The sequence below is a fragment of the Chelonoidis abingdonii genome, chromosome 18, assembly GCF_003597395.2.
Source record: "Chelonoidis abingdonii isolate Lonesome George chromosome 18, CheloAbing_2.0, whole genome shotgun sequence".
Taxonomy (NCBI): domain Eukaryota; kingdom Metazoa; phylum Chordata; order Testudines; family Testudinidae; genus Chelonoidis; species Chelonoidis abingdonii.
In genome coordinates, this window is record NC_133786.1 from 975,786 (window position 1) to 995,859 (window position 20,074).

General features: G+C 50.1%; 2 protein-coding genes and 1 long non-coding RNA gene across 3 annotated transcripts in view; 1 reads left to right on the forward strand and 2 right to left on the reverse strand.

Annotated features, from left to right (window-relative positions):
* LOC116817058 (uncharacterized) overlaps positions 1-20,074 on the forward strand; it is a 270,462-nt gene that overhangs the window by 55,326 nt on the left and 195,062 nt on the right. The gene's annotated exons all lie outside the window — the stretch shown is intronic.
* The window catches only part of LOC116817142 (uncharacterized), a 327,071-nt gene that overhangs the window by 21,869 nt on the left and 285,128 nt on the right, over positions 1-20,074 (reverse strand).
* On the reverse strand, positions 5,536-11,644 carry LOC142047902 (uncharacterized). Its single transcript, XR_012657214.1, has 3 exons — positions 11,520-11,644; positions 9,175-10,068; positions 5,536-6,134 (listed from the first exon to the last, which is right to left on the reverse strand). It is a non-coding gene; the product is annotated as an uncharacterized LOC142047902 (long non-coding RNA).

Sequence of the window (20,074 nt, forward strand, 5' to 3'; positions counted from 1 at the left end):
AAATCTTGCCCTCATCCTGCCTCCCTCTTCCATCTACATCGGCCCCACTCGATGAGCAGAGACCGAGTTAACACTGACAGTAACTGCTTCACTTTAGCTCCCACTCCCCCACATGGTTTTCATCCTCTCCTACTACTCCAGGGCTTCCAAGACCTAACCTGTGGGGATGCACACGTAGCACACCTGCCTGTGTCCTACCAAGAGAGATGGCAGAAGAAAAGGCAAGGATAGAGAGTGTGTGTGTGTTGGCCAACATATTAGAGAACAGACAGCAAGAGAGAGACTGAGAAACATCATGGGAGGAAGGCAAGCAACTCACCACCTGGAGTCATCCTCCTGGATCTAACCTTCTGCTGCAGAGGACACAGTGCTACTGGCCAGAGAACTGAGCAGTTGCTGGAAATGGGAACCTTGCCTCCCTCATAACCACAGCTATTCAAAAACTTTTTCTTACAAACCAGCCCCAGCAAACGGGGCATCCCTACCAGGAGCAAGGTGAGCTGTGGGCAGAGCAATCACCAAAACAGACACTTTCCTCATTGACAGTGGTGGCTGTTCTGCTCCCAGTTGGACGGCTTTTTTGTGACATCAATAATTCTCACAGTCCCATCGCTCTCGCTCACTTTCCATCGCATGAGGGCAGGAGATGCTGACTTGTGACTTCTTTCCCTTGGTACTAAACCCAGGACAATGGGAAAAACCAAGCATGTTACCATCTCAGTCTGCAACGTACATAAGTTCTTCTTCTCGCATCTACCGCACCTCAGGCCTCTGCCCTCAACCCTCCTCCCATTACAGCTTTAGCACTACAACTAGAAAGCAGCCCAGAGGAAGGGAAACCCTGCCCAAGCAGAGCAGAGACACTCCCCTGGCATAAAGGATTGAGGGAAACCCTACCCAAGGGGAGAGAAGCTAAGCAGCCTGAAATGCAGAAGGGGCTAGACACACTATCCCTGCTCAACCTGACTAACAGACATTGAGGGACTGATCTTCCATGAATTTACCTAGTTCTTTTTTGAACCCGATTTTAGTCTTAGCCGTCACAACATTCTCTGGCGAGGAGTCCCATCCCTAATCCCACAGAGCCCCGTACCCAACGAGGAAGCACATGGCCTGTGAAGAGCACTACAGTGAGTATGGACGAGGAATTCCAAGCAACGACAGCTTACATGAGAGGCAGAAAGCTGAGGACCCTTCATGTCTCCTTAGAAGGATGTCCAGGAAGTTCAGGTCCATCTCTGTCAGCTTCTCCTCTGCAGACACCTCCTGGACAATTCCTCTGCAACCTAATAAAGCCAAGCAAGAACTATCACTACACAGAGTTCTATGAATGTCCTCATTCCTGCTTCCCTCTTCCATTCCATGTACATCGGCCCCACTCGAACACAGATGGAGTGAACACGGACAGTCACCGCTCCACTCCACTATCCATTACCCTGCATGATCTTCATCCCCTCCTACTTCTTCATGGTTCCCGAAACCAAGCCTGTGGGGATGCACCCCTAGCACACCTGCCCATGTCCTAGGAAGGGAGACAGCACAGGGAGAGGAAAGGCAGGAGGGGGAGAGAGACGGTGTGTGTTGGCCAACACAGTACAGAAAAGAGAGAGACAGACAGACAGACAGACAGCGAAACACAGGAGGAAGGCAAAGAACTCACCAGTTGGAGTCATCCCCGTGGATCCAACCCTCTCCTGCAGAGGACACACTGCTTGTGGACAGAGAAATGACCAGCCCCTGAAAATGGGGACCTTGTCTTCCTCCTAACCACAGCATGTCAGGAATCTTTTCCTACAAATCAAGCCCCTGCTAACGACAAGTCCCAGCCTGGAGGCAGGCTGGCCATTACCAGAGTCCTCACCAGGCCAGACACTTATCTCACTGACGGTGACGGCTGCTCCACTCCCAGCTTGACAGCATCTGCATAGCCTGGCATCAACAATGCTCACTGTCTCATGGGCCTTGTGTGCTTTCCATCTCAAAACAGGAGTGGGTTCTTACCTTTGACTTCTTTTTCCTTCGTGTTTTGCTTAGTACCACAGACAAAAGTTACCATCGGAATCTGCAGTGTTGTGTAGGTTCTTCTTCGCTCATCTCCCATTACACCTTTATAGATACAATTAAAAAAGACACAATGCACACTCAACTTCTGGAATTCCTGGCCAGAGACTTCTATGAAAGCCAAGACTGTAACAGGGTTAAAAAAAGAACTAGGTAAATTCATGGAGGTTTGGTCCATCAATGGCTATTAGTCAGGACATACAGGGATGGTGCCCTTATCCTCTGTTTGCCAGAAGCTGGGAACTGGTGACACAGGATGAATCACGTTTTGATTCCCTGTTCTATTCATTCCCTTTGAAGCACCTGGCATTAGCAGTCAGAAGACAGGATATTGGGCTAGATGGACCATGAGTCTGACCAAGCATTGCCATTCTTATGTTAAGCAGTCTGTTGCACCTGCACCCAAGAGAGTCACTATGCAGAGGAGACTATTGTCTATTCCCCTGGATGTAATCCCACAGCTACTCCCACAATAGGGAAATTCTCCTCCCACACCCAGAACAAAGAAGCAAAGGTTTACAAGAAACCAAACCCACCTCAAGGGAAGCAGCCATCTGTGCTAAGCCTCTAACCGGCATTTATCTTAGGCTTCAGCTGTGCTGCTAAAGTAATGAAGTGTAGTTATGTGGGAGGCAGAAAGCTGAGGACATCCTTCTAAATAGACATGTTCAGACTGATCAGGTCCACTTCTGCCAGCTTCTCCTCGGGCTGGGGCTCCTGGACGCTTCCTCTGGAAGTGCAGCTGCAAAACCAATTCATTGAGCCATCAGTACAAAAAGTTCTATTCATTCATGACATCTTGTCCTCATCCCATCCTCTTCTCCCAGGCCATCTATCTGAGCCCAACTCCATGAACAAAGACAAGTAAAGAGAGTCACCGCTCCACTTCAGCGCCCACTGCCCCTCATGATTTTTCTCTGCTTCAACTTCTCCATGGCTCCCAAGTCCTGACCTGTGTGGATGCATACCTAGCACTCCTGCTCATGTCCTAGGAAGGGAGAGAGCACAAGGAGAGGCAGGGACATAGAGAGGGAGAGAGTGTGTTGGCCAATAAAGTACAGAAAAGAGAGCGAGGGGAACATGGGAGGAAGGCAAGCAACTCACCACCTGGAGTCATCCTCCTGGATCCAACCTTTCTACTGCAGAGGACACACTGCTCCTGGCCAGAGAAATAAGCAGCCCCTGAAAATGGGGATCTTGTCTCCCTCATAACCACATTTACTCAGGAACCGTTTCTTACAAACCCAGCCCCAGCTAACGAGGTGTCCCTATCTGGAGGAGCAGAATCCTCAGCAAAACAGATACTTATCTCAGTGATAGTAGCGGCTGTTCTGCTCCCAGACAGACGGCTCCTGCCTGGCACCAACAACGCTCGCAGTCTCATCACTCTCACTCGCTTTCCATTATAAGGGCAGTAGACTTTGACACGTGACGTCTTTTTGCTTGGTACTAACACCAGGGGATAAAGCAAATAAGCTAGCGTCTCAGTCGGCAATGTCTCGTAGGCTCTTCTTTTCGCCTCTCACACACGGCGGGGTTCCGCCCTCTACCCATTACACCTTTAGAACTAAAAGTAGAAAGCACCCCTTTCAACAACACCCAACAGAGTCACTCTGCACAGCAGACTCTGGTCCCTCCCCAGCCTTAATCTCACAGAGCCCCATACCCAACGAGGAACCACATGGTCTGTGAAGAATACTACAGTGAGTACAGATGACGAATTCAAAGCACTGACCGCTTACTCACAGCTAGTTATGCAGAAGACAAAAACCTGAGGACTATTCATGTTTCCTTAGAAGGATGTCCATGCTGCTCAGGTCCACTTCTGACACTCATCTGGCTGGGGCTCCTGGACAATTCATCTGCAAACTAATAAAGCCAAGCAAGAACTGTCACTACACAGAGCTCTATGAATGCCCTCATCCCTGCCTCCCTCTCCCATCCCATCTACATCAGCCCGACTCGATGAACAGAGACTAAGTCAACACTGACAGTCACCACTCCACTCTAGCGCCCACTACTCTGCATGATTTTCATCCCCTCTTACTTCCTCATAGTTCCTGATACCTAGCCTGTGGGGATGCACTTCTGCCCGTGTCCTATGAAGGGAGACGGCACAAGGAGAGGCAAGGACAGAGACAGAGAGTGTTGGCCAACACGCTAGAGAAGAGAGTAGAAGACAGAAAAAACAGAGAAAGGCAAGAAACTCACTAGCTGGATTCATGCCCCTGGATCCACCTTCTGCTGCAGAGGAGACATTGCTTGTGGACAGAGAAATGATCAGTCCCTGTAAAGGGGGACCTTTCATCCCTCATAACCACAGCTACTTAGGAACCTTTTCTTACAAACCCAGCCCCAGCTAACTTGTGTCTCTACCTGGAGTCAGATGGGCCATGAGCAGAACCCTCAGCAAAACAGACACTTATCTCACTGATAGTGGCGTCTGCTCGACTCCCACATTGATGGCTGTTGCCTGGCATGAACAATGCTCACAGGCTCACTGCTCTCACTCATTTTCCATCGCACGAGGGCAGTAGAATCTGATGTGTGACTGCTGGGTTTAATACCAAGGAAGAAGTACAGGGAAGAAAAAAAAATTAAAATTACCATCTCCGTCTGCAATGTCACGTAGTCTCTTCATCTCACATCTCCCATATCCCACAGCTCTGCCCTCAACCCATCTCCCATTAGTACTTTACAGCTGCAACTAGAAAGGACCCATTTTAACTGCACCCAAAATAGTCACTTTGCTCAGGAGACTCTTGTCCCTTCCCCAACCTTAATCCCAAAGAACCCCATACCCAACGAGGAAGCACACGGCCTGTGAAGGAAACAAGAATGAGTACAGATAAGGAATTGAAAACACTGACTTCTTACTCACAGCCAGTTATTCAGAATGCAGAAAGCTGAGGACTGTTCATGTCTCCTTAGAAGGATGTCCAGGCAGTTCACGTCCACTTCTGCCAGCTTCTTCTCTAGCTGAGACTCCTGGACAATTCCCCTGCAAACTAATAAAGGCAAGCAAGAACTATCACTACACCGGTGGTTCTCAAACTTTTGTACTGATGACCCCTTTTACATAGGAAGCTTCTGAGTGTGACCCTCCCATTTAAATTAAAAACACTTTTTGTATAATCAACACCATTATAAATGCTGGAGGCAAAGTGATGTTTAGGATGGAGGATGACATTTCACAACCCCCCATATAACAACCTTGCGGCCCCCTGACGGGGCCTAAACCCCAGTTTGAGAACTGCACTATATAGAACCCAATTAAGGCCCTCTTCCCTGCGTCGCTTTCCATCTGTCTTGGCCCCACAACACCCACAGTCACTGCTCCAGTCTCGCACCGACTGCCCTGCATGATTTTCGTCCCCTCGTACTTCTTTATGGCTCCCAAGACACAACCTAGCTCGCCTGCCTATGTCCTAAGAAGGGAGACAGCACAAGGAAAGGCAAGGACAGATTGAGAAAGAGAGAGAGAGAGAGAAACACAAGAGGAAGGCAAGCAACTCACCACCTGAACTCATTCCCCTACATGCAACCTTCTGCTGCGTAGGACACACTGCTCCTGGCCAGAAAACTGAGCAGCCCCTAAAAATGGGGACCTCGTCTCCCTCATAACCACTAGTCAGGAACCTTTTCTTACAAACACAGCCTCAGCAAACGGGGCATCCCTATCAGGAGGAAGGTGGGCCATGAGCAGAGCAATCACCAAAACAGACACTTATCTCATTGACAGTGACGACTGTTCCATTCCCAGTTGGACAGCTTTTTCAAGGCATCAATAATTCTCGCAGTCCCATCACTCTCGCTCGCTTTCCATCACATGAGGGCAGTAGACTAACTTGTGACTTCTTTTCCCTTGGTACTAAATCCAACAGAAGAACAACTCAGTCTCCATCTCAATTGGCAAGGTTGGGTATCTGCTTCTTTTTGCCTCTCTCACATGGTGGGACTCTGCCCTGAACCCTCCTCCCATCACACCTTTATGACAACAGTAGAAAGCACCCCTTGCAATGACATCTGAAATAGTCACTCTGCACAGATGACTCTGGTCAGACTCACCAAACCTATGGGGAAAACACGTAGAAATTGTGCTTCTTTTTGGCTTTTAACTTATTGCCTCTTGTAGCTTTTTGCTTCCAGCAAGCATGGACAAGGAGGAGCAAAAGGCCCACCACAGTCCCAGACTGCACACCAGGCGAGATCTAGTCATTGAGTGTTGGGGTTCTTAGGGATTGGCTCGTTTTGGCCTTGTTTTCAAAATGGGTTTATCTTGACTTTTGGCTTATTGTCAAAGTCGGAGTGCTTATTTCCCCAGTGAAAGTTAGCAGCTGTGACTCTGGTTCCTTCCCCAGCCTTAATCCCACAAAGCCCCACACCCAACAAGGAAGCAAATGAAGTGTGAAGAAAATCACAGCGAGTACAGGTAAGGAATTCCAAGCACTGACCACTTACCCACAGCCAGTTATGCACAAGGCAGAAAACTGAGGACTGTTAATCTCTGCTTAGAAGGATGTCCAGGCATCTCAGGCCCACATCTGCCAATTTCTCCTCTGGATACCACTCCTGGACGATTCCTCTACAAGTGCAGCAAATAAGCCAAGCAAGGGCCCTTACTACAAAAAATTCAATTGGTGCATGAAATCTTGCCCTCATCCCTACCTCCCTGTCCCATCCCATCCACTAGAGCAGAGAGTCAGTCAACACCCACAGTCATCGCTGCACTCTAGGGCCCACTGCCTTGCATCATTTCGGTCCCCTACTTGTTCATACCTCACAAGACCTAGCCTGTGGGGATGCACACCTAACACACCTGCCCGTGTCCTACGAAGGGAGACAGCGCAAGGAGAGGCAAGGACAGAAACAGACAGAGTGTGTGTTGGCCAACATATTACAGGAGAGAGAGAGAAAAACGTGGGAGGGAGTCAAGAAACTCACCAGCTGGAGTCATCCCCCTGGATCTAATATGCTGTGGAGGACACACTGGTCCTGGCCAGAGACATGAGCAGCCCCTGAAAACGGGGACATCGTTTCCCTTGTAACCACAATTAGTCAGGAACCTTTCCTTACAAACCCCCCAGCCCCAGCTAACAGGGCATCCCTACCAGGAGCAAGATAGGCCTTGAGCAGAGCAATCACCAAAACAGACACTTATCTCATTGAGAGTGGTGGCGGTTCCACTCCCAGATGGACGCCTTCTGCATCGCATCTGCATCGCATCAACAACGCTCGAAGACTCGTCGCTCTTGCTCCCTTTCCATTGCACGAGGGCAGTATACTTTGGCCTCTGACTTCTTTTCTCTTGCTACTAAACCCAGCACAAAGGGGAAAAAACAAACCAGTTACCCTTTCAGTCAGCAACTTTGGGTAGGCTCTTATTTTCCGCTCCCGCACACAGTGGGGCTCCACCCTCAATCCTCTTCTCATTACATCGGTAGGACAACAAGTAGAAAGCAATGACACAATGACACCCGAAATAGTCAGTCTGCACAGCAGACTCTGGTCACACACACCAAACCTCGGGGGGAGAAATAAAACATAGAAATTGGGCTTGTTTTTGGCCTGTAGCTTATTGCTTGTTGTAGCTTGCAGCTTCCAGCAAGCAGGGGCAAACAGGAGAGAGTCAGGGTACACAGCGGGCCCACCACAGTCCTAGATTGCATGCCAGGAGAGATCTAGTCACACAGAGTGTTGGGGTTCTTAGGAATTGGCTTGTTTTGAAATAGGATTACGTTGATTTTTGGAATATTGTGAATTCAGTGTTCTTATTTACCCAGTGAAAGTTGGCAAGTGTGACTCTGGTCCCTTCCCCAGCCTTAATCCCACAGTGACCTGTACCAAATAAGGAAGGAAACAGCCTATGAAGAAAGTTACAGTGAGTACATATGAGAAATTCAAAGGACTGACTGCTTAGTCACAGCCAGTTATGCAGAAGGCAGAAAGCTGAGGACTGATGAGGTCTCCTTAGAAGGATGTTCAGGCTGCTCAGGTCTACTTCTGAACATTCTCGTGCGGTGAGAGTTCCTGGATGATTCCTCTGCAAACTAATAAAGTCAAGCAAATACAATCACTACACACAGCACTATTGGTGCATTTAATCTTGCATTTAATCGATGCAAGAGCCAAGTGAATTCCTCTTGAATCCCTGCCTCCCTCTCCCATCCCATTTACATCCGCTCGACTCAAATAGAGATTGAGTCAACATCAACAGACACCATTCCACTCTAGCGCCCACTGTCCCACATGATTTTCATCTCCTCCTATTTGTTCATAGCTCCCAAGATCTAGCCTTTGGGGCTGCACAGCTAGAACTCCTGCCTGTGTCCTACGAAGGGAGACAGCACAAGAAGATGCAAGGACAGAGAGACAGAGACAGAGACAGAGTGTGTGTTGGCCAACACATTAGAGGAGAGAAAGAGAAAAACATGGGAGGAAGTCAAGAAACTCATCAGCTGGAGTCATCCCCTGGATCCAGCCTTCTGCTGCAGAGGACACACCCCTCCTGGCCAGAGAAATGACCAGCCCCTGAAAATGGGAACCTCATCTCCCTCATAACCACTAATTGCAACCTTTTCTTACAAACCCAGGCCTTGGTAATGGGGCGTCCCTACCAGGAGGTGGGCCGTGAGCAGAACCCTCCGCAAAACAAACACTTATCTGACTGACAGTAGTCTCTGCTTGGCTCCCAGATGGACAGCTCTTGCCTGGCATGAACAATGCTCACAGGGTCCTGCTCTCACTCACTGTCCATCGCATGAGGGCAGTAGACTGATGTGTAACTTCTTTTTCCTTGTTACTAAACCCAGCAGAGGGGAGAAAAACATTTAAAAAAAAATAGCATCTCCGTCTGCAATGTTGCGTAGTCTCTTCATTTTACAACTCCTATATCCCACGGTTCTGCCCTCAACCCATCTCCATCACTACTTTACATGTGCAACTAGAAGGGACCCATTGTAACTGCACCCAAAATAGTCACTTTGCTCAGGAGACTGTTGGCCCTTCCCCCACCTTAATCCCAAAGAGCCTCATGCCCAATGAGGAAGCACACGACATGTGAAGCAAACTACAGCAAAAACAGATGAGGAATTCAAAGCACCGATGGCTTACTCACAGCCAGTTATATGGGAAGCAGAAAGCTGAGGACTGTTCGTGTCTGCTCAGAAGGATGTTCAGTTTCCTCATGTCCACATCTGCCAACTTCTCCTCTGGCTACGGCTCCTGGGAAATTCCTCTGAAAATGGATCTGCAAAAGCCAAGCATGAGCCATCACTACACACATCTCTATTGGTGCTTAAAATCTTGCCCTCATCCCTGCCTCCCTCTCCCATCCCATCCACATCAGCCCCCCTAGAGCAGAGACTCAGTCAACACTCACAGTCATCGCTGCACTCTAGCGTCCACTGCCCTGCATGATTTCAGTCCCCTACTTGTTCATAACTCACAAGACCTAGCCTGCGGGGATGCACACCTACCACACCTGCCTGTGTCCTACGAAGGGAGACAGCACAAGGAGAGGCAAGGACAGAGAGAGAGAGAGAGGACAGACAGACAGTCAGTGTGTGTGTTGGCCAACACATTAGAGGGGAGAGAGAGAGAGAGAGAGAGAGAAAAATGTGGGATGGAGTCAAGAAACTCATCAGCTGGAGTCATCCTCCTCAAACCAATCTTCTGCTGCGTAGGACACACTGTTTGGGGACAGAGAAAAGACTAGCCCCTGAAAATGGGGACCTTGTCTCCCTCGTAACCACAGCAGGTCAGGAATGTTTTCCTACAAACCGAGCTCCAGCTACTGACAAGTCTCAGCCTGGAGGTAGGTGGGCCGTTACCGGAGTCCTCACCAAACCAGACACTTATCTCACTGATAGTGACAGCTGTTCCGCTCCCAGATCGATGGCATCGCCATAGCCTGGCATCAACAATGCTCACTGTCTCACGGCTCTTGGGTGCTTTCCATATCACAATGGGGGTGGGCTCTTACCCTTGACTTCTTTCCCCATGGTACTAAGCAAAACACAAGAGGGAAAAACAAGTTATAATCGGAATCTGCAGCGTTGTGTAGGTTGTTGTTCTCACATCACACCTTTATAGCTCCAATTAAAAAGCACACAATGCACACTTGACCTGTGGAGCTCCTTGCCAGAGAATGCTGTGAAAGCCAAGACTATAATGGGATTCAAAAAAGAACTAGAGTACAGTAACTCTCACTTAACGTTGTCATGTTCCTGGAAATGCGACTAAGTGAAACAATGTTAAGTGAATCCAATTTTCCCACAAGAATGACTGTAAATGGGGGCAGTTATGCTTCTGGGAATAATTTTTTGCCATACAGTACAGTACTATAGTTGGGAGGTGCCCCCGCCTGACCCCACACGGGCACAGCCCACTGGCACTGGCGACAATGAGGCAGGCAAGGAGGCTGAAGGTGTTGTAGGCTAGGAGAAGCACATTGCAGCGCAGCAGCGGCAGCTTCCCCTACTCTGCAAGTACCAGGGGAGCCTCAACCCTTGGCTGCTCACTTCTCTTCCCCCAAACTCCCATCCTTATCCAGTCTCTTCTTCTCCCTTCCTTCCCTTTTACTTGGCACACTGCATCCTCGCTCCTCACCCCTGCCTCCACTGCCTTCTTCCCAGTGCAATCAACTGGCTTGCGGCCTTCGGGGGGGGGGGAGGGGCAAGGATATGACATGCAGCATCCCCCCTCCCTCCCCTCTGGGGCAATCAGCTGATTTGTGGTGTTTTGGAAGCAGGGGAAGAAAGGGGAGCCTCTGTGCCGAGTCCTCTCCCCCCTGAATGCCATAAGCCAGCTGATTGCCACGGGCAGGCGGAGAGGGAAGGCACTGAGCCACAAGGCCTGCTGGCGGGTGGGAGGTGCTGGGGGGAGGAGCATAAGGGAGCTGATGGGGGTCTGCCATTTCAGGACAAAGCAGGCAGCCAAACATCATTATAGCGAAGCTTTGCACATCTTTAAATGAAGCATGTTCTGTAATTGAGCAGGGACCTAAGATTGAAACGATGTTAAGCATGGAGACGTTAAGTGGAGAGTTACTGTAAATTCATCGAGGATCAGTCCATGAACGGCTATTAGTCAGGATAAGCAGGGATAGCGTCCCTGGCCTCTGTTTGCCAGAAGCTGGGAATGGGAGACAAGGGATGGATCACTTGGTACTTCCCTGTTCTGTTCTTTCCCTCTGGGGCACCTGACATTAGCCACTGTCAGCGGACAGGATACTGGGCTAGGTGGACCTTTGATCTGACCCAGTCTGGTCATTCTTACATTCGTATGTTAAGTAGCCTGTTGCACCTGCATCCAAGAGAGTCCTTGTACAGAGGAGACTGTTGTCCCTTCCCCTGGTCTTAATCCCACAGAGCCCCGTGCCCAGCGAGGAGGCTCACGGCCTCTAAGGAAACTAGAGTGGTACGGATGAGGGATAGAGGCCGTAATTGTTCACTCACCGCCAGTCATGGAGAAGGCAGAAAGCTGAGGACTGTTCATCTCTGCTTACAAGGATGTCCAGGCTGCTCAGGTTCACTTCTTCCAGCTTCTCTTCTGGCTGGGGCTCCTGGACAATCCCTCTGAAAACACAGCATATAACACAAGCAGGAGTTGTGACATTGTGCAGTCTATATGGTTTTATAAAAATATGGTAATAAGTGAATATAATATAACTGGAATATGCTTCATGCCAAATGTCTCTTGTAAGGTATCACTACAAAGCTTATAATCACACTCAGTAGGTCATCCTGTTTGCATAATTACAATAGTCCCTCAAAGTTATATTTCATCTTTTTAGTCCCAGATACAACAGTGGTACATTTATAGAAAGTGTGGGCTATTAATGGTGATTTGGAATCTTAATGGCTCCCATCAACCGGGACAATTGACTGGGGCTCTGTTTGCAGGCAGGCCTTCCTGTGAGTCAGGCTGAGAAGAATGAAGGCTTGGGGTCTTACAGTGACATGTGGTGAAGTCACATGAACTGAAATCCATCTTTAACCTGGTGCTTTTCCAGTGGGGGGAGACCCAGAGAGAGAAAAGGGCTTCCTGCCTTATGCAAAAGATATATAAAGGGGTGGAACAGAACAAAGCGGGAGAAGAGCCATGGAGTCAGGAAGAATCCCCTAGCTACCACCTGAGCTGGAACAGGAGCTGTACCAGGGAAAGAACTGTGCCCAAGCCTGGATGGGGTCCAGTCTGAGGAAAAAACTTACTGAAGCATCTCTGAGGGTGAGATTATCTGTATTCAGTTTGATTAGACATAGATTTGCGCGTTTTATTTTATTTTGCTGGGTAACTTACTTTGTTCTGTCTGTTACTATTTGGAACCACTTAAATCCTACTTTCCGTATTGACAAAATCACTTTTTACTTGTTAATTAACCCAGAATTAACCTGGAGGGGGAACAAACAGCTGTGCATCTCTCTCTATCAGTGTTATAGAGGGTGAACCATTTATGAGTTTACTCCGTATAAGCTTTATGCAGGGTAAAATGGATTTGTGTTTGTACACCATTGGGAGTTGGGCATTTGAGTGCTAAAGACAAGCACACTTCTGTGAGCTGTTTTCAGGTAAACCTGCAGCTTTGGGGCAAGTAATTCACACCCTGAGTCTTTGTTGGAGCAGATGGGACTATCTGGCTCAGCAAGAGAGGGTGCTGGAGTCCTGAGCTAGCAGGGAAAAACAGGGGCAGAGGTAGTCTTGGCACATCAGTTGACAGCTCCCAGGGGGGTGTCTGTGATCCAACCCATCACAGGGGCCGTCACTGCCCTAAGTTCTGTCGCTGTGTGAGATGCTGCCCTCCTTCTCCCATACACTGTACATCAGCCCCACTTGATGAACAGAGTCAGAGTCAACTCCCACAGTCACCCACAACACCACCAATGGAGGATCTAATACCCATCATGCTTCTCTTCCTCCTCCCAATGCCCCAGTGGGGTACAGGCTCTCCAGCCCTAGACTGTGAGTATCCACCACTGCCCATGTTCTATGCAAGGGGACAAGGATAGAGACAGAAAGAGAGCGCGCACATGTTGGCCAACACATGAGAGCAGAGATACATATACAGGAAGGAGGCAAACTCAGCACCTGTAGTCACCTTCCTGGCTCTCCACAAAGAGTTATCGCACTTTCGGAAGACTCCATAGCACCTGACAGTTCCTTGAGAGGGCACAAAGGATTCCCCTGAGCTTACTGTGGCCCCGTGAGATGCAGAGGCCTTTCCTCAGGGGCCCTCCGCATACTAACAAATTCTCTCCACTGACAAGAGTATTTGCTGCCCTCCCTCAATACGGAACTTCAGCAAGTTTCCATTTGCTCTTACTCTGCAGATCATTGTCCGGCTTCCATCCCTAGCGATGGGCTCTGGGTTGCTGCTCCTTCTTTGATCTCTGCCACAGGTTGGCCGATCTCTCATCTGACCGATCTCAGTACGAACTGAAAAGAGAAAGAACACTTGTAAACTAGGTCACCACTTGTGCACGGAAGAAAAACGGACACGGACACACATCACTGGCTGCTTCTCCCTCCTTCTTTACTCTTCTTCAGCTTACCCAGGGCTTAAAATACTCATCACTCCTAAGGAGCTACAGCCCTCCAGGAAAGGGACAATCCCAGACCACTACCAGCCACAGGCAGAGCTGGACCTTCCCCAGGACCTATCCCAGGGATAGGAGAAGCATCTCGCTGCTCTCCACGAGGCACCTCACTCTGCAGATACTGGATAGAGAAACATCATTTCACAAAAACATACACTTACTCCTCCAACATTACAGGAGAGCTCCTCAGCTCCACTGTAAAGCCAAACACCTAGATTGGGTATGTCTGCTTCCTCCAGATGCTCCTCCTCTGTCTGGGGCTGCTCCGCTAGCCTGGAGCAGCCCTCCGCAAGAACAGCTAACCACCTATGGAAGAGCCATCACTGACAAAAACACTATAGGTGCACAAGGCCTTCCAGTACCTGCCTCCACTCTCGCATCAACTACTTTGCATGATTTTTGTCCCCTCCTACTTCTTCATGGCTCCCGAGACCTAGCCAGTGAGGATGCACCCCGAGCACAGCTGCCCATGTCCTGTGAAGGGAGACACCACAAGAAGAGGCAAGGACAGACAGACAGAGTTTGTGTGTGTGTGTACACAGTAGAGAAGAGAGCGAGGGGAACATGGGAGGAAGGCAAGCGACTCGTCACATGGAGTTATCCTCCTGAATCTAACCTTCTACTGCAGAGGACACACCGATCCTGGCCAGAGAACTGAGCAGCCCCTGAAAATGGGGACTTTGTCTCCCTTCTAACCGCAGCTAGTCAGGAAACTTTTCCTACAAACCTAGCCCCAGCTAATGGGGTTTCCCTACCTGGATGCAAGCGGGCCGTGAGCAGAGCCCTCACCAAACCAGTCAGTCACTTATCTCACTGACAGTAGCGGCTGTTCTGATCCCAGTTGGATGGTTTTTTCGTGGTATCAACAAAGCTCGCAGTCTCATCGCTCTCGCTCGCTTTCCATCGCATGAGGGCAGTAGACTGACGTGTGACTTCTTTTCCCTCGGCACTAAAACCAGCACAGAGGAGAAGAACAAAGTAAATTAGCATCTCTGTCTGCAATGTCACGTAGTCTCTTCATTTCACAGCTCCTGTGTCCGATGGCTCTGCCCTGAACTACTTTACACCTGTAACTAGAAAGGACCCATTGTAACTGCACCCAAAATAGTCACTCTGCTCAGTAGACTCTTGTCCCTTCCCCAGCCTTAATCCCAAAGAGCCTCGTACCCAACTGTGACCAAGTGGGAAGGTTCTGAATGTTTTCTCTGAATACTGCGTGGGTGCCTCAGTTTCCCCTATGTCTTTCTTAAATATCTAGATGTAGGGGATCAGGGTGTACGATTTTTGCAGAGCCTTAGAGGGCCCCTGTGATGCTGTCTGCACAGAGAATGGCCAGCACTCTCTCCCAGTAACTAACGGCCTGGGCCCCTCCTCTGCAAAGCTGCCAACTGAAGGTGTCAGAAAACAAAGATCAGGTGACCTCCTGGCCTGGGAAAGAGACAAAGGCCAGACAGGAAGGGCTGGAGAGTCTCTGACTGAGGCTGGCTGGGAAAATGGAGGGGAGCCCTGACGGGGCTCTGGCCTCCCTGGGCTCCCGGAAGATGGACCTAACCGAGGGGGTCCTGTTTTCTGTACCTGCAAGACCTGTCTTGGACTGTGCTCCAGTCGTCTAAATAAGCCTTCTGTTTTACTGGCTGGCTGAGAGTCTTCGTGAATGGCAGGAAGCCGGGGGTGCAGGGCCTTGTCTCCACCAAACTCCATGACACCAATGAGGAAGCACACTGCCTGTGAAGAAAACTACAGCGAGTACAGATAAGGAATTGAAGGCACTGACCTCTTACTCACAGCCAGTTATTCAGAATGCAGAAAGCTGAGGACTGTTCATGTCTCCTCATAAGGATGTCCAGGCTGCTGAGATGCACCTCTGCCAGTTTCTGCTCCGGCGAGGGCTTCTGGACAATTCCTCTGCAAAAGCAGCTGCAAAAGTCAAGCATGAGCCATCAGTACACACAGCTCTATTGGTGCTTGAAATCTTGCCCTCATCCTGCCTCCCTCTTCCATCCCATCTACATCGGCCCCACTCAATGAACAGAGACCAAGTGAACACCGACAGTCACTGCTTCACTTTAGCACCCACTGCCCCACATGGTTTTTGTCCCCTTCTATTACTTCAGGACTCCCAAGACCTAACCTATGGAGATGCGCACCTAGCACGCCTGCCCGTGTCCTATGAAGGGAGATGGCAAAAGGAAACGTAAGTATAGAGAGAGGGTGTGTGTTGGCCAACATACTAGAGGACAGAGAGAGAAACACAGGAGGAAGGCAAGCAACTCGCCACCTGAAGTCATCCTCCTGGATCTAACCTTTTGCTGCGGAGGACACACCGCTCCTGACGAGAGAATTGAGCAGCCCCTGAAAATGGGGACCTTGTCTCCCTCACAACCACAGCTACTCAAAAACAACATTTTCTTATAAACACAGCCCCAGCAAACAGGACATCCCTACCAGGAGCAAGGTGGTCCATGAGTAGAGCAATCACCAAAACAGACACTTATCTCACTGACAGCAGCAGCTGTTCCGCTCCCAGGTGGACGGCTTTTGTGTAGCATCAATAACTCTCGCAGTCCCATCGCTCTCACTCGCTTTCCATCGCATGAGGACAGCAGACTCTGACGTGAGATTTCTTTTCCCTTGGTACTTAACCCTAGCAAAAGGGGAAAAAACAAAGTTACCAACTCAGTGGACAACGTCGCATTGGCTCTTCTTTTCGCCTCTCCAACAAGGCAGGGCTCCACCCTCAACACTCTTCCCATCACACCTTTAGCATTACAACCAAAAAGCAGCCCTTGTAACAGTATCCGACAATCACTCTGCACAGCAGACGCTGGTCCCTCCCAAGCCTTAACACCACAGAGCCCCATACCCAACGAGGAACCATACGGGCTGTGAATACAGTGAGTACAGATGAGGAATTCCAAGCACTGACAGCTTACATGAGAGGCAGAAAGCTGAGGACCGTTCATGTCTCCTTAGAAGGATGTTCAGGCTGCTCAGGTCCACTTCTGCCAGTTTCTCCTCCGGCGAGGGCTCCTGGACGATTCTTCTGCAAACTAATTAAGCCAGCCAAGAACTATCACTATGCAGAGCTCTATTAAAGCCCTCATCCCTGCCTCCCTCTCCCATCCTATCTACCTCAGCCTGACTCGAACAGAGACTGAGTAAAAGCAGACAGTCACCGCTTCACTCTAGCACTCACTGCCCCTCATGATTTTTCTCTGCTCCTACTGCTCCATGGCTCCGAAGACCTAGTCTGGGGGGATGCACACCTAGCACCCCGATCATGTCCTATGAAGGGAGATGGCACAAGGAAAGGTAAGGACAGAGAGAGAGAGTGTGTGTTGGCCAACATATTAGAAAAGAGAGAGAAAAACATAGGAGGAAGGCAAGCAACTTGCCACCTGGTGTCATCCTCCTGGATCTAACCTTTTGCTGCAGAGGACACAAAACTACTGGACATGAACACCTCCTGAAAATGGGGACCTTGTCTCCCTCATAACCTGTGCTGTTCAAGAACTTTGTTAAAAAAAAAAAAAAAAAAAAAGCCCCAGCCCCAGCCGATGGGGCATCACTACCTGGAGCCAGGTGGGCCGTGAGCAGAACCCTCAGCAGGACAGACACTTGTCTCAGTGACAGTGGCGTCTGTTCCGCTCCCAGATGGATGCCTTTTCCATGCCATCAATAATTCTCCAGGTCCAATCGCTCTTGATCACTTTTCCATCGCATGAGGGCAGTAGACTGACGTGTGACTTCTTTTCCCTTGGCACTAAACCCAGCAGAAGGGGAAAAACAAACAAGTTACCATCTCCGTCAGCAATGTCACGTATCTCTTCATTTCATACCTCCCGTATCCCACGGCTCCGCCTTCAACCCATCCTTCATTACTACTTTGCACCTGCAACTAGAAGGGACCCATAGTAACTGCACCCAAAATAGTCACTTTGCTCAGGAGACTCTTGTCCCTTCCCCAGCCTTAATACCACAGTGCCCTGTACTCAACAAGGAAACACAGGGCCTGTAAACAGGGTCGGCTCCAGGCACCAGCTGAGCAAGCTCGTGCTTGGGGCGGCACATTCTACGGGGTGGCTTCTGCCCAAACCTAGGGCAGCACAGCTGCTTTTTGTTGTTGTTGTTTGGTGCTCCAGCCGCCCTGTAGGGGGCAGCAGCACAGAGGAGGGGAGCGCCCTGCACCAAGCTCGGCAGGGCAGCCCACGTCCTTCCCTACCCGCTGACCAGAGTGGAGTGGAGCCCTCCTGGCAGGTGGTGCAGCAGTCGGGGCCGCAGGGTGAGTGCCCTGCTGAAGCACTGGCCGAACTCCTCCTCTCTGCCCCCCGCTCCCTCCCCTTCCCACCCATTAGACTGGGCACGCGCTCTGCAGCACAGAGTCCCCTGGCTCCGGTTGCCCTGTAGGGGGTTTTGTTTTGCTTTCCCCCCCGCTTTTCCAGCCACACCGATGCTTCTCCCCACACCGCCCTCGTTTGCCGCTCCAGCTGTGCCGCGTTCCTCCCCCTCCCCACTTTGCCACTCCAGCCACGCCAGTTTTTCCCGTTTTGCTGCTCCGGTGGCCCCGCCTGAGCCGGCCCTGCTTGTAAAGAAAACTACCAGTAGAGGTGAGGAATTGAAAGCACTGACCTCTTACTCACCGCTAGTTATGCAGAATTCAGAAATCTGAGGACTGTTCATGTCTCCTTAGAAGGATGTTCAGGCTGCTCAGCTTCACTTCTGCCACCCTATCCTCCGGCTAAGGCTCTTGGTTGGATTTATTAGTTTACAAAGGAATCGTCCAAGAACTATCACTACACAGAGCTCTATGAATACCCTCATCCCTGCCTCCCTCTCCCATTCCATCTACATCAACCCCACTTGATGAACAGAGATGGAGTTAACACCGACAGTCACCACTCCACTCTATCCGCTATCCAGAATGATTTTTGTCCCCTCCTACTTCTTCATGGATCCAGGAGACACAGCCTGTGGGGATGCACACCTAGCACCCCTGCCCATGTGCTATGAAGGGAGACAGCAGAAGGAGAGGCAAGGACAGAGAGAGAGTGTGTGTTGGCCAACACTAGAGAAGAGAAAGAGAATCATGGGAGGAAGGCAAGCAACTCACCACCTGGTGTCATCCTCCTGGATCCAACCTTCTGCTGAGGAGGAAACAGCTACTGGACAGAGAAATGAGCACCCCCTGAAAATGAGGACCTTGTCTCCCTCATAACCACAGCTAGTGAGGAACATATTCTTGTAAACCCAGCCCCAGCTGATGGGGTGTGTCTACCTGGAACCAGGTGGGCCGTGAACAGAACCCTCACCAAAACAGACACTTCTCTCAGTGACAGTGGCAGCTGTTACGCTCACAGATGGACAGCTCTTGCCTGGCATGAACAATGCTCGAGGTCTCGTCGCTCTCGCTTGATTTCCGTCCCATGAGGGCAGTACACTCTGACGTGAGACTTCTTTTCACTTGGTTCTAAACCCAGCACAAGGGGTGGGGTGGGGGAACAAGTAAGTTACCATCTCAGTAGGCAGCAACTCATCTGCTCTTCTTTTCACCTCTCCCACATGGTCGAGCTCAGCCCTCGACTCTCTTTCCATCACACCTTTATCACTACACTACACCTTTATCACTACCCAATGAGGAAGCACATGGCCCTATGACAGCAAGTACAGAGAAGGAATTCAAAGTACAGACCGCTTACTCACAGCCAGTTATGCAGGAGACAGAAAGCTGAGGACTGTTCATGTCCGCTTAAAACCATGTCCAAGCTGCTCAGGTCCACTTCTGCCTCTTCCTCCTCCAGCTAGGGCTTCTGGACAATTCCGCTGCAAGAGCAGCTGCAAAAACCAAGCATGAGCCATCACTACACAGAGCTCTAATGATACTTGAAATCTTGCCCTCAATCCTGCCTCCCTCTTCCATTCCGTCTGCATCGGCCCCATTCGATGAACAGAGACCGAGTTAACAGCGACAGTCACCGCTCCACTCTCACACCCACTGCCTTGCATTATTTCCGTCCCCTCCTACTTCACCATGCTTCCCAAGACCTGGCCTCTGGGGATGCACAGCTAGCTCACCTGCCTGTGTGCCATGAAGGGAGATTGCAGAAAAGAGAGAGGCAAGAACAGAGAGAGAGAGTGTGTTGGCCAACACTAGAAGAGAGAGAGAGAGAAACACAGGAGGAAGGCAAGTAACTCACCACCTGGAACCTACCTTTTCTGCAGAGGACACATCGCTTGTCAACAGAGAAATGAGCAGATCCTGAAAATTGGGACCCAGTCTCCCTCATAACCACAGCTAGTCACGAACACTTTGTTACAAACCCAGGCCCAACTAACAGGGCGTCCCTACCTGGAGCCAGGTGGGTCGTGAGCAGAGCTCTCACCAGAACAGACACTTATCTCACTGACAGCAGTGGCTG